General features: G+C 36.6%; 1 protein-coding gene across 14 annotated transcripts in view; it reads right to left on the minus strand.

Annotated features, from left to right (window-relative positions):
- Positions 1-14,219, minus strand: part of IRAG1 (inositol 1,4,5-triphosphate receptor associated 1) — a 122,870-nt gene that overhangs the window by 54,984 nt on the left and 53,667 nt on the right. The window contains exons 3-4 of one of the 14 annotated variants that reach the window (XM_068945094.1): positions 5,162-5,228; positions 3,923-3,971 (exon numbers count right to left, since the gene is read on the minus strand). The exons of 11 other annotated variants lie outside the window; for them this stretch is intronic. The gene's annotated coding sequence lies outside the window, so the exon portion shown is untranslated. Of the gene's footprint in view, positions 1-13; positions 33-3,922; positions 3,972-5,065; positions 5,229-14,219 lie in introns of those variants that run through there. 2 more of the 14 variants (XM_068945095.1, XM_009680221.2) reach the window with 2 other exon arrangements.

Below are 14,219 nucleotides of genomic sequence, written 5' to 3' on the forward strand. Positions count from 1 at the left end.
ACTTCTTACTGACCTCATTTTTTCTCTCTTCCACCCCCAGCAGGCTTTCTTCCAGAAGGCCAAGAAGTCAAGGAGCAGAGCTCAGTCAGATAGCCACCATGCAACCAGCCAGGCGGAACTCTGGTATACTTTAAAATATGTATTTGGTGAACAAAATGGCATATGTGATATTAAGGAAAAATTAGGCAGGTCTCAAGGCAGAGTTAATGTGTTTCTCAACTTGTAGATTATTTTTGATAGCCTTGAAGGAAGTGCAGTTTAAAGGAAGAATATGAATAAGGAGTGGGTGGATATCTGGCATGTTGAATAAGGATTTCTAAGCATAAGGAACAGCATACAAAAAATGTGAAGATTAGAGTGGGAGAAGGGTACATTAAGTGTAATTTAGGAGGGTAGTTCAAAAGCACTCTAGAGCCAGGAAATATCCAGAGAAAATCCTATTGTCTTACAATAAAAAAACAGTGACCTTAAAATAGCAGAAAATCCAAAAAAAGCTGAAAAAGAAACAAGAGTAAAAAGATGTTGCTCTCTCACTCCTCCTAAATGACCTATGCTGTATAAGAAATGGTAATCTGTTTAGGAGGCTGCATCAATCTTTTTTTGGTGGTCCCAAAAGAACTCTGACGCAGGACCTGTGCATTGACAGAGCACCCAACAGAAATTACTGATGATGATATTATTAATGATAATACCTGCAGAAAATGTTATAACCAAACATACTTTTGGCGGCGGAGCATCATGTACTCGGGCACAGTTATTTGGGTTTATTTTTCTTGTATTCCTCACAGATTTGGAGAAACCTAGATGTGTTTCTACTGTCTGGACTGCATTTATTATATATCACACTCTAGTTACACATTTATTTTTGTCTGTGATGTAGGTTGAGTCGGGAACTTGAGCTGAGATATTCTCAAACTGCCATTTGACTGTATTCTTAGATAAGGTAAAGAGAGAACAAATTTGCAAGGCGGGGTTGGGGACAGCAAGAAGGGAAGATGAGGAAAGAAATAAATTTTGTCCTTTGTTGCCAATTCATTCTTTTTATAAAAAAAAATATTTTGAGGTTACGTTATGTTAAGTAATACTTTCAAATGCAACTTTTACATATAAACATTCTATAAACTATTGCTGTTTTCCAGGGCAGCTTAAAATTTTTGGAAAAAGTTATTACCAAAGGCCTAACTTGGAAACACAAATATGTTGAAGGCAATTAGGGCAGAATGCTATTGCTTAGTGACCCAGGAGTCTTGTTGCTAGTCAAGCAAAAAAATCTTCCAAATGAAGAAATTAAACAACAAAATTCTTTCTTTCTAAATTAAAAAGGGTAATCGCAGAGGGCATGCTTTGTTAAACAAAGCGACAATAAACAAACTACTTTGGGATCCTAAAATGCAATTGCAGTCTTTCAAGCAGGGAGATTACACTCAGCTCTCCATCTTACATAAATAAATGGCAAAAAGCATCAAAATAAGTATTTTATTCTCACTTAAAGAAAAAATATTAACAACAAGGAAGTTTGTGCTGCTATTTCAAATAGTTTTTCTTCCAGAATTTAGAAAGGTTTTTCATGCAACTACAACATCATGTCAAACTGGCAGTTGAAGTGGCGTTTCTCAGAAAAGCCATATATAAGGATCCCCTTTCCCCAGCAGGCTTCTTGCACAAAATCAGATTGACAGTTGCTTATTTTAGTGATACAAACACATTTGTGTTTGCATTGCAAAAAATCAACATATTAAAAAAAAAAAAAAAAAGAAAGTATGACTTTGTCTCACTTTCTTGTTTTTGAAACAAAAGAATTATGAATGCCATTTCAATGAGTTTTTACAACATTGCCTGTACTAGGAAGTGCAAAATGTAGCATCACCTTATTCAAACAATCTGCCACTTTATGGAATTAGGGTGCAGACTGTTTATTTGATCACAGTTAGCTCCTCTGTCACTGTATGACAGAAAGATTGGAGCATCAATTTACAGAATCAAATAATTCTTCAGGGTGGAAGGTCATCTGGTCCAACCTCCTGCTTGAAGCAGGGATGACACTGAAGCAACCAGACCTAGGTTGCTTAGGACTCTTTCCATTTGGATCCTGAGAACTTCCAAGAACAGAAATTGCACAGTTAATGGGCAACCCACTCCAGTGATCAGTTACCTTGGGAGTAGGTTTTTTTGTTTGCTGTTGTTGTTGTTTTAATTTATATTCAGTCAGAACCTCCCGTTTCTCTTCCTGACCATTGCTTCTTGTTCTCTTGCCATGAATCTCTGTAAAGAGGCTAGGCCTATCTTTATAGTAACATCTTCTTAACTATTGAAAAATTACTGCTAGGTGCCCCTAAACAGTCTCTTCTCCAGACTAACCATCACCAGTGCCCACAGTCTGGAGCCTCCTGACATTCTGAGTGGACCTTCCCAGGACTTGCTCAAGTTTATCAATGTTGTAGGGTCCCAAAACTGGAAGCAGTAATCCAGATTTGATGAGAATACACTCAGACTCATCATCCAGGTCATCGATAGATATAAACAGCATAGACTCTCAAGGAACTCCACTTGTAACCAGCCTCCAGGCAGAGTATGAGCTAACCAGCCACAGCCTTTGAATCCAGTGAATCAGCTATTTTCTCATTGATCCAGAAGTCCACTCAACTGTAGTGTCCCAAATTGGATACAAGGATGATGTGCATTACATCAAACAAATTGCTTTTGCTAGAAACAGTCCAATTTTATCCCTAGATTACACGTTGAATATGCAGGTCTAGCTGCCTGAGAAGAAAACAACAACAACAACAACACAAATATCCACTTCCTTCCTGCCAACATGTGGTCTAGAAGTCTGTAATAAAGAATAACATCACAATTTTTTATGGCCATCCTTAAGGCTCTCTTGCTAGGAACAGAAACACAGTTGAAAGCCAACAGATATAATTCATTTCAGTATAATCCAAAAGAAAAAAAAAGAGCCAAAAGAGCTGTTCTTGCTCTCAGTACCTATCAAAGTAATAAGATTCTGCAAATGTACTTTACAGAAGGTCTTTTGTCTGTATGGCTGAATCACCCATTGTTTTCTCTGGGTTGCGTTATTACTTGCTACTGAAAGTACTGTTATGGGACAACATTAAAAATACGCCGAGAAGTATCTGAGTGTAGTTACAAAGCATCATTTTTCCACTATGAAGAAAGTTCTTCCAGTAAACATTTCCTAATTGATTTTTTTCACTGAAATTTAATTTTTAAAAGGTGTATTGTGAAGACATGATGTATCTACTGGACCTGTTTATACTCCATTCTGTAATTTCAGTCTGCTTTTCCAATCCGTTCAACTTATGTACTGTTCCAGTATTTTGGAGGAAATGTTTCTTGTACTAGGATAAAAAAAATTAAAACACGATTCTCCATGTCTAAAGACAGAAAAGCCACCCTGCTACTTCCAAATTTAGCAAAGAAATCCGATGTGCATTTTACTGCCCAAGACAGCAACAGAATAGATGACCCTCAGAAGAGATGCATGTACTAGCTCAAACAACATGACCTTCTGGGAATTACATTCCTTTCTCAGGTAACTGCTACACTGAGATAGTTACAAACTTCAAGGTGAAACCAACAAAGGGTATGCGATTTAATAATTTGAATGCTGCATAGGTATTCCATCAGAATGATGTTGTAATTAAGACTGAGGTAAAATAAGTCATCTGAACTCCACACATCATGCAGAGGTACTGTGTTGGCACAAAAACTGTTCCAGTAGGCATGCTCATGACAACAGCTGTTCTTAGAGCTTGCACAACTAAATATTCATTTGTGTTCTTTAAGAGGATACTTCATAATGCAGCCACAGCACTGATGCAAATTGCTGCTGTGGATATCAGATGAACTTTGCAAGATGAACCCTTTTGTGGACAGCCCCCATACGGCTTTCTGTACTTACACTGATTGAGATGGTGAAATCCGAACAAATTCCCAACACAAACAAGCACCTGAATAAAGTAAATAAATAAATGGAGGTCAGCTGAGTTCTGATTGAAACTCTTATTAGATAGGTTTACACATTAGCAGTACAAATTAACTACATAGGTGCTTCAACTGATTACTAAAGAAAGAGTCTGCCTACTGTCCCCAGTTTGCAAGTGTCAATATCCAACCCCAGGGAGGGACGCAAAATCAAGCAACACTTGCAGAGCTCTCAAGTTATCCTTGCCCCATGCTCCCCCAACATGGCAACTGTATCTCTTTGCTTGGGAAGCCAGGCCTCACGATTCTCTCCTGCTCGGATGTCAACTGCCAACCTCTGCTACTTAGCCTGAACTGTACGTGGCCCCAATAAAGGTCTATGAGAAGGACCTTCTCACTGGCTGCCGTCTAGCACTCACAGCCAAAATTACAGGGGAAATAATTTGCCCTTTTTATCATTATTTATAGCATCAAGATAAAGTAAATTCAGGAAAAAAACAAAAACAAATCAACTCTATTTTAAAGTGGGGAAAAGAGGAGAAAGCATAGTGCTTATCAGTTGAGAAAATAACTAAGAAGAGATTTGCTGACCTGCAGAAAGGACAGTCAGAAAATAAAAGCAAACAGCTGTTTGTTGGCGAGAAAGGAAAAGCAAGTTCCCATTCCTTGTGTTCTCAAAGCTCTGCACCTAGGCTCCACCAGAATCCAAAACCCAAAACGAGGAAAGAGGAGATTATTTCTGGCACAAAGATTCCAGAGCTGCTTCTTCCCATGCCTATCATCCAAAGCCCTTACCTACAGAATCCTAGGATCAAGAACACTCGTTAACGCTAAAGAGTGACAATTCAACACTTTATTTTGCAGGGGTCTTTAAAAGTAAAGAACTCGTGTATACCATCCAGTCCAAAAGAAGCCCAACCTTTCTATACAGCTTGAGTTTGAAGAATTTAACACTGAGGGCCCAAAGAAGAACTTAACCACCTACTGCTACTTTTCGCACTTTGAAGAAATGCAGATGTGTAACACCGACTACACTGAAGTCGGCATTTTCAAATGTGAAACCTCAAAGTTAAACTCCCAAAACCAAATTTAAATGAATGAAGAATATAGATCCTCTTACTTTTAAATCTTTGCCAGCAGGATTTATGGGCATCCAGAGTGAAGAAAACAAGTTCAGTTTTGGTTACTTGCTTAAGTTCTAGATTCAGGAGCTTACCATTTGCACTCTAATTTGGAAATTGCTCTTCTTTGGTTGAAGACCAAAGACGACTTTGGCTGGAAAACTTTGGAAAAAAAAAAAAATAGAAATTTATATCTTTAGAAAGCTGCCAAATACAAAACTCCACAAGTCTTCTAGAACAGATGGCTTGCTAACCTTAGCCTTCTGGTTTTCAAAGATTATTCTCCAAAAGCCAAAACTCAGAATGCTAACAATAAAAATCAAAGCTATCAGAATAAGAAAGGAATTTTTATGGATTGACTGGCATGCACTTTATCAAAAAGCAATATTTTTCAGGGGAATTAGACAGTTCAGAACAAAGCTTTAACTCTGAGGCAAAAGCTCTGCTCCTCTGGAATAGCATAAGCCAAATAACAGCAAAGTGTTCCTCACGTCCAATTTATCAAAATCTTTCCCTGATAAAATTATTCAGCCAGCACCATTCCTTCTCTGATTGTCCAGGAATTGATCCGAAAACAATTTAACAGCTTTACGTATAATCTAATCTCATTGACACCTAAAAACCCACACGCATTTATTATATCAGTGCTGGGTACAGGGAGCCCCAATGAAGAGGTGAGCTTGAAGCAGAGAATTACTTCTGCAGGCAAGGACGGTGATAGATTTGAGGGTTTGCATTTTATACACCATGTTTGAAAAGTTTGTCTTGAAAGCCTAAAATGGAAAATGGGGGGTGGGAAGGGGGTGGAAGGGACAGACTGACTCACAGAAGAGACTTTAAAAGATAAGCAGGGCATATCATGGGTCAAGACTGCTGTAGAAATGCAAGATTATCACAGTCCAGTTGTCCTCCTTGTCTCTCTTCCAGAGCGTACCATCCCAATAGTAAGAACAAGTGAATGAGGTATACGCTTGCCTCTCAGTCATCGCAATTTGCAAGCCAGTAGTTTAGCTCAAGCTGCTAATGATGGAGGCTGTATGCTGAAACACTGAACTGTAACTGATTGAGCTGGAAGACAGACATGTCCTTTTCTGTTGTAGCTGCTAAAGGTTTGATAAATTCCAGCAAAGAAGCAAGGTGACAGGGTGGAGGAGGAACAGTATTCACATCTTAACACTGAGCTGAACCTACCGTAACTCATCTTTCTTCACCCTGTTTTCTTAGTGCTTTATCAGCTATGCTAGAATTCAACATTTCTGTTGTGATTACTGGCTTAAAAAAATTGTGATATATACCTAATTATGTTTGACTTACAACTTCTAATATAACTAGACAAAACCAAAACTGTATATTTGCTACTTACAGACAATTTGTATACAGTAAGAATACAGTCTGTATACATTAAAGCTTACTGTCTTACCATTTACTCTTTCCTTATTGCATAAATTAAACAGTTAAAGTGGTGTAACACACCTATCATTTTAATATTACAACATTTGCAAAAGATTTTTGAAGAAAAAAAATTGAATAACTCTAATGGGTTAAGAAATAGAAGAGAGAATACAAGGGAAAAAATATTTAGAAAATGTGTTTTAGAAGAAGATATACCAAGTCATTGTAAGTTTAGGCTCAAGTTTTTCTGCACAATGTTAAATAATACAGAACTATACAGATACGACAAACCTAAAATAAAAGAAATGCTGAAACACCAGTGCTTCAGTAAGTTTTTTTACTGAACAAAGTTTTGGCTTTTTAGAACATCTCTGAACAGCACTGAGGCAAAGGTGGAGACAAAATCTGGCCATTAACTACTCCAAGATACTGGAAGACAAATAAAAACCCTGGTGAGACTGAGATACAGGCAAATAATATTTAAAACAAAACAAAAAAAATGCTCATTCTTTCTAAACATTTCCTTCAGTATCTTGATATTTACCTTGAAGTTCTCTGCTATTCTGCTAAAAAAAAAAACAACAAACAAAAAAACACCCTTCTATGGCAACTGATGATTGCTTTTTTTTTTTTATTTTATTGTCCTGTAAAGCTTTCTTCCTAGTTCCTAATTTACAATCCTTAGATGCGACAGTCATGACATTAATGTAATATTTTATTACAAAATAGATGCAAATGTGAGAACTAAAAAGATATGGCTGTGCAGCATTCTGGGGGGTCTTAAGCAGCTCTTATGTATTATTTAAACCATCTGTGATGCCAAATGACTAGAAAGTGGAAGGTTTTTTTTTTTTTTGAGCTTTGTTATTTCTTTAAGTTTGTTTACAGAAGTCAACACTCAATTTAATATAGGCAATGGGGACTATCAAAGACAACTTTGACAAGATTCTCTACTAAACATCTTAAAGAGACTAAGCTCTCTCAGGACAAGAGTGAAAGACCTCTCATGGATTAAGGAAACAAAGGGGAGGAATTATAAGTCTTTTTTTCTAGCGAAGAGATTGCCAACAGCCCCACAGAAATTGTGGCGTTCGACATAGTCTTGAAGGATCTGGAAAAGAGGGCGAATGAGGTGACAAAAAACAGTTGACGAAAGATATTTTGGGATAAGCGGGTCCAAAACCAACCAGGGTGAAGATGTTAAGATATTGAGCAACTGAATGATAAAACTGCAGATGAGAAACACTGCTGAAAAATGCAGATCAGTAAACATGGGGAAAATAATCTTAAAATATAGTTAGCCAAATCAGAGCCCATCATTATGTTTTACCAATCAATAAAAAGATCTGAGTTATTTTGGATATTTCTCAGGAAACAGCATTCAGCAGCAGCCAAAAAGGTGAAAGTGCTAAGAATAGGAGGAAAGAACTGCGAACAAAAGAGTGTGCGCCCCCTATTCCTCACAGTACAAGAGCAAGAGGATGCCCAACAGTTATCAGACAGTAGTTTAAAGACAAAGGGAAGCTCCTTCATACAACTATGTATAATTAAACAGTGGAATTCGTTACCACTGGAAGTTGTAAAGGAGAAACATATAAGTGAATTTTTAAAAGGATTAGGTCATTTCAGAGGAGAGGTACAGCGGTGGTTATGCAGACTCTGAATCTGGAGACCCCTAACCTGCAGATGGTTGAAAGCTGTGAGGGTAAAAGAATAACCCTAATTTTGGCATAACACCCTGTTTCTCATGTTGGATTAGGTGGATGTTTTGTGTGACCTGGGTATGCAGTTCTTATGTTCACTGATGGAAGCAGGTTCCATTTCGCAAAGAAACTGATTTTGGGAAAATGAACAACAGAGGAAAATTGCCTTTATGTCCCTTATGAGTAATTAGCATTGCTGAAGGAAGGGATGGATACTACAGCAAGCAGAAGAACAGAAGAAAATCTTTTTCCTATCGGAGTTTTCTATTCCGTGCATGCTATATCTATTTGAGACCACAGTGAGGACTAAGATCATGCTGCCGTAGGATGGCACTGTGCTGGATTCCTAAGTAGCCTTCCTGAGGAAATAAACATATCTCCATCCAAAGAACGTCTGGCATCTCCCTGCTCTGTCACATTTTATATTTGAATATGAACAGACTTTAAATGTTTTTAAGAGGCCATGTGGGTGACAGACTACCAAAGGATATTTTTAGTTCTGTAAAAAAGTAAGGGTCACCACACTGAAAGTAATCATCTTACAGGAGAAAAGACAGTGAGACAGTACTTCTCAAAACTTTGCATTGGCACTTACATATACATGCATATAAGTACATGCACACACGCACAAACACACACACACTCTAAAGGAAGTATTCTCAATTGTATAGCTGTATAAAGAAAATTCCATTTGACTGCAATACTATTTAGCAGAAAATAAGTGACAAGCAGTATAGAATCTTCTTCCTCTCCTTCTCTCCCCAGAAGCTCAAGAATCTAAGACTGATATGAAACTTTTACACACCCTTCATCTACAAAGGATTATTACAGGTCTCTCTTCTTTCTTATCTCAGCCCACCAGTTTCTTCCTTTGTTATCTCCTTACCTATCACATACATTCAGCTGCACAGTGCTGCCTACATCTTCTGCTCCCAATGCCTCACATGTGGCTGAGTCAGAGAAAACATCAAAGTAATCTATTCTCAAATTAGCTGTACAAACTGGAGGAATGTTTTAGGATGCTCTTACAACTCCCACCGTTTTTCTCCCACAGAGTCCATATTGGTACCATGTAAAGAAAGAAATCAATCTTTTTGACACAGAGAGTAGAAGCAGCTATCCTGTTTCTCTAATTAATACTTGCTTCTAGCTCAGCCAATACAAGTCAGGTCTCAGCAGACAATGAAACGCAAGAAAACGGTCTCAGACATGATGGACGGCCCAGCTTCCTGAGCTATTCGAATAGTGAAAGCAGACTTTATTAGAGTGACTACATAACATCAGCCATACAATTTTAAAACTTCAAAAGCTATTTCACACTGCAGGTAACATTTGCCTGGTATACCTAATAAGCTGCAGCTATAAGAGAAATTTCACAATGAGAGTGCTTTAGCATACAATAAAAAGAGATTATATACATATCGTTAAAACTTCTAGCACTATTGCCTAGCCTACATCATAGGCTAACTGTACAGGCAACAGCTCCTACTGTAAGGCCTGCAGGCCCAGACTGTGCAAGTAAAGCTCACCAACATAAAATCTTGGGAGTACAGACAAGCAAAAGAACATGACACCAAGGAGGGAAAGCCCCTCTTTTTTAAACAACGTGTTATTTTTCATTTCTGGTCTCTGAATACCTATTCCACTGATTACCTTCACCCAAAGACAGTTGACTCAGAAAGCACCACATCTGATTCTGGAGGGGGTAAAAAGGGGAGAGAAGGGAAGTGAGCACGTCTTTGAAAGTACAAAACTTGTACACTAAGGAACTTAACGTAATTCATCATTTCTAAAATATAAAAAGCCCAGATCCTTAACCACTGACATCATGGGAGCTTTGCTTGACTACTCAGTATTTGGTCAATATCAATTTCTGAAGTTAAAAAGCTTGAAAATAATGTAATCTCTTCTGATAATAGACTAGTAAAGGAGCTGAAATACTATCTCCTTCTCAGCATAATAATTTTAAATGAAATATCTCATTTTCTAGGAATGGAAATTATTTTCCATGCTTTTACCATACAGTTCCTTTCTATTGTATAGTATAGTCCCTGTTATTTTGCAGAGTACAAGCTACATCTCAAAGTGCCTTCCTGATAGCTGCATCTGAAACAGCTGATTAAACTAAGTAGTAAGGCTGTGTTGTGAGAAAGTAACTAAACAATCCTTAAATTCAGGACAAAACTTTAAAACTTTTATCACAAGGAAGGGGACAGAAAGAAAGTGGAGCAGTTGACAGTATCCATGTAGAATTAGTTGGGACAGGAATTCACTCTTCCAGTTCACTGCATCTTCAGCTGAGGTGGGTCAAAAGCACAAATTAAGTTGTTCCCCTATGGCAAGCAAAGTCTAAAGTTCTCAGTACAGTTTTGTCCCACAGAACTGTAGCATTCCCAGTGTAATATTGGCAAATGATCTAGAACTGGGCTTACTGACTGTTTTTGCACATACACTCTCAAAATGGAAATTGCAAATGAATGTCTGAGGATAAAAAATGATCTTCTGTCACTAATTTATTCAATTTGTTTCCCTTTTTGGCTGTAAAGGGGAACTGTTTTAAGAATAATTCTGTTTATTTAAACTGCAATGTATTTTAATTTTTATGCATCATTAAAGCCACAGATTTGTTTTAAGGGAAAATATAAATAACCACAGTCTTACCTTGTATGATTGTTTCCCTATTCAGTTTTTACAAGCATGTTTTTTTCTCACTTAAAATATTTTCTTCCAATTCTTGTCTTTGGTTCAGGGAGAAGTTGTTATGAAATGTTAGTCAACATTTTTCTTTAGCTCATATGAATTCTAAATTCAAAGCTTCTGCAATTCATACATAATGCTTTAGTATCAAGAACTTCACAATGAAAAATATTTTCTGCCAATTAAAATAATCAGGATTAAGAACTTTGTTTAAACAAACTATATCCACATACATTTGCTAGCAAGTAAGAACAAAATATAATTTGTTCATTCTATAACTTGTCCATTCTATTACTATGATGGCAAGGAAAGAGAGAATTTTATGATCTTTATGACATAAACAGACCCAAAAAACCCATAAAAGAATACTCTCCCAAAGTTCAATTCTCACCTCAGTATCTCTCTTCCCCTTGAAGAACTCTTAAGTTTGCGGTTCTGCCTTATAAAGTATGTTTTGGCACCCATTATGAAATGTTCTCAGGTTTACCTTCATCTCTTTATGAACTCAGTTAAACCAAAGCAAAGATGAGCTGAGATCAGTTCTATTATAGTTTTTAGACCTGATACAATGCAAGCAAAACTTGACTAGCTGAGGAAACTTTTTTCTCTCGCCTCCTACAGATACTCTGGATATTTGCTTTTATTTGGTTTTTGAAAAAACAATTGGTCAAAATGTTTTTATTAGAAGATTCATCAGCTTTGATGTGGATGGATAAAGCTGCAAAATATGTATCTGAGATTTCTTTCAAACATTTCTACCAAAATCAGAAACAGGAAATTTGTTCTCTATGGAGGAAGGAAGAAAAAGAGCCTAGCACTATTTCACTCTGTACATCACCTTCAAAAAAATTACTTTATTCTATTATAATACTACATCCCTTCAGCGGATTGAGAGGCATGAGAATATTCTTAATAGGGATATTTCACAGAGACTCCCTTTAGCCTAAGGTCATTTGTCTCCCTAGAGAGAGGAAGATTTCAATCAATAGATAAACTTAAGTTTTTGTCCTCAAATCAGGAACTTACTTAATGTAAGTTTTCTGACTGGCACTCTGGAGGAACCTCCCTCTTCTCCACCGACTGTAGGGGAAGTCCAGGGAGACTAACTTTATTAGGCCAAAATTAGCCTTTTCCTATATCCCCCTCCCCTGAAGTGACTTACTTCAGATTACATTCCAAATAAATTGACTGGGTGTGGGAGGAAGGGATATTGGGCTAGAGATAGCTTCTATCCTTCTCTTAATTTCTTAACTTTGTTAATTATGAAATTAAGCTCTTAAGAATTAAAATCTTAATTCTCTTTATTAGACTTCTCTTCTACCCAAATCCCAGGCTGTAGACCTTAGGAAACTATCCGCCCAATAGTTATGCCTCACAGATTAAGAAAAAATGGAATTATTAGTTTTCCTGTAAACATTTAATGATAGTATGTTGCACTAATCATCCTTCATATCCATGATCTATTTTTTCCTTATAATATACAGCAATGCACTATAAGCAAACAACACTTGCCAAGCTAGCTTAACAAACAAGATGTACAATGCCTATATCTATGTAAAAATGCCTTTTAACCTGAAGAATTAATTTGACAATTAATACCAATTGCACTGTTTGATCTGTGTAAAGAGGATGATGTCAAGTTGTGTTGAATATGTTTCTAAGCCATGTAGGGATTTTTCCAACACAAACTTCTTTGTTTTTGTTAATGTTTCTTTGTTAGAACAATGTTTATTTTAATTTCCATGGCATTTAATGGCAACCCACTAATACATTTTCTAAAGTGTTCCCTCCAAGTGTTTTCTAGTTTTAACCCGCTTAGAGAAAAGAAAGTATATTTTTACAGACTGTTAGGATAAAGTTACTAACTGAACATACCATTTTTTTCTTAAAGGGAAATATTTACAGTCAGAGCCAGCTACACAATATTTCCAAACTTCTCATTATCTGGTCAACTCAGAGTAATGATTTCCAGAAAGACAGCAAAGAACCTGGAGGATAAAAAACTGGGGAGCTACAATTCTTTCCATAAGAGCTCATTTGTCAATGTGAGTGAACGGTACCACATTTTTCTCTAATCCACTTGAAAGAAAAGACACTCATATTCTGCATGTATGCTAAGCACACTTTGAACTAGGTTGAATCAAGAAGCAAGTTGCAATCATATAGTTTGTTTTAATTAGAAAAAATAACCTTAATTGAACATGGTGAATATTCAGTAACCTTTTACACAGCATTACTGCTTTTAATATCAAAAATTACATTTTCATTTTTGCAGCAGAGCAGAGAATGGCATTTCATTTAGTTCACTCATCAGGTTAATACTCTTGTCTTCATTCCAGTTAATTTATTTTGCAAAGGCTTGACTTCCATGAAGCTACACAGCTGCAACCCTTAGCACGATGGGTTAACATCGTGGGGAGGTCTGTATATTGAAAACACGGTGAGGATGTTTTACACTGGTATGGTAAGTTACTGAATTAATATTTATAACTGAGCACAGCTTTGACATTTCACCAGCTTACATCATTATTTCATAGCACAAAAGCAGCAGAAAACACTAGAACTGTGTATTTAAGAATACTAGGGATGCAACAGTTCAGTTCTAAATTGTTCAATTGATTTGACTCTTTTCTTCGCTGTATACCTTCATTGCATCTATAACTATGCATCTTTCACAGTATCTTGCAACTGTTTTGGGAATGATTTTTTTTTTTAAGACCTATTTAAGAACCTCAGAGCATTCAAAAAATACTAGCAACATACTACTTCAGCTTTTTAAAATAAGCATGTTAATATTGCTAAGATTTATCATTATAATGAAGAATTGATCAGTCTGCAAGCAGTTACAGTGAAACTCACCATCATATCTTGCTTCTTTAGCTGGACTCTTTATCTGTTTTTGCTATCATGTAATACTGCTTCAGGGTAGGTTACTAAATGTACTATAGTAAAAATCCTCATGATATCTAGTGATAGCTGTCTGATTTTTTGCAATTCTGAACTAAGTCTCATTTTTATCAGATGCCCAAAACATTGGATTTTTTCAGTGAGAGAGTCACATGCTGAGTTTTATGAGGTAACTTCCATTCCCAGAAATCCATTTATAAGAAGCGCTAAACTCAGGGGAAACTAAGTTTAAACAACTATGGACAAAACATAGCTTTTGATTATTACTTAGGCAACCCCAAAATGATTTCTTTCCTCATTCACTCACTTCAGTTTCTGATCCGGACTGCAAAGGATTAACTTTTTCCAAAGACAATAAGCTATCACTGGCTATAAAAGAAGGAGTTCACAAATACAGAAATCGACATTAGGTAAATTTTTTCTTAGCATTCCATGTGTTTTCACCTGTAATTTT

The sequence above is a fragment of the Struthio camelus genome, chromosome 5 (assembly GCF_040807025.1).
Source record: "Struthio camelus isolate bStrCam1 chromosome 5, bStrCam1.hap1, whole genome shotgun sequence".
Taxonomy (NCBI): Eukaryota; Metazoa; Chordata; class Aves; order Struthioniformes; family Struthionidae; genus Struthio; species Struthio camelus.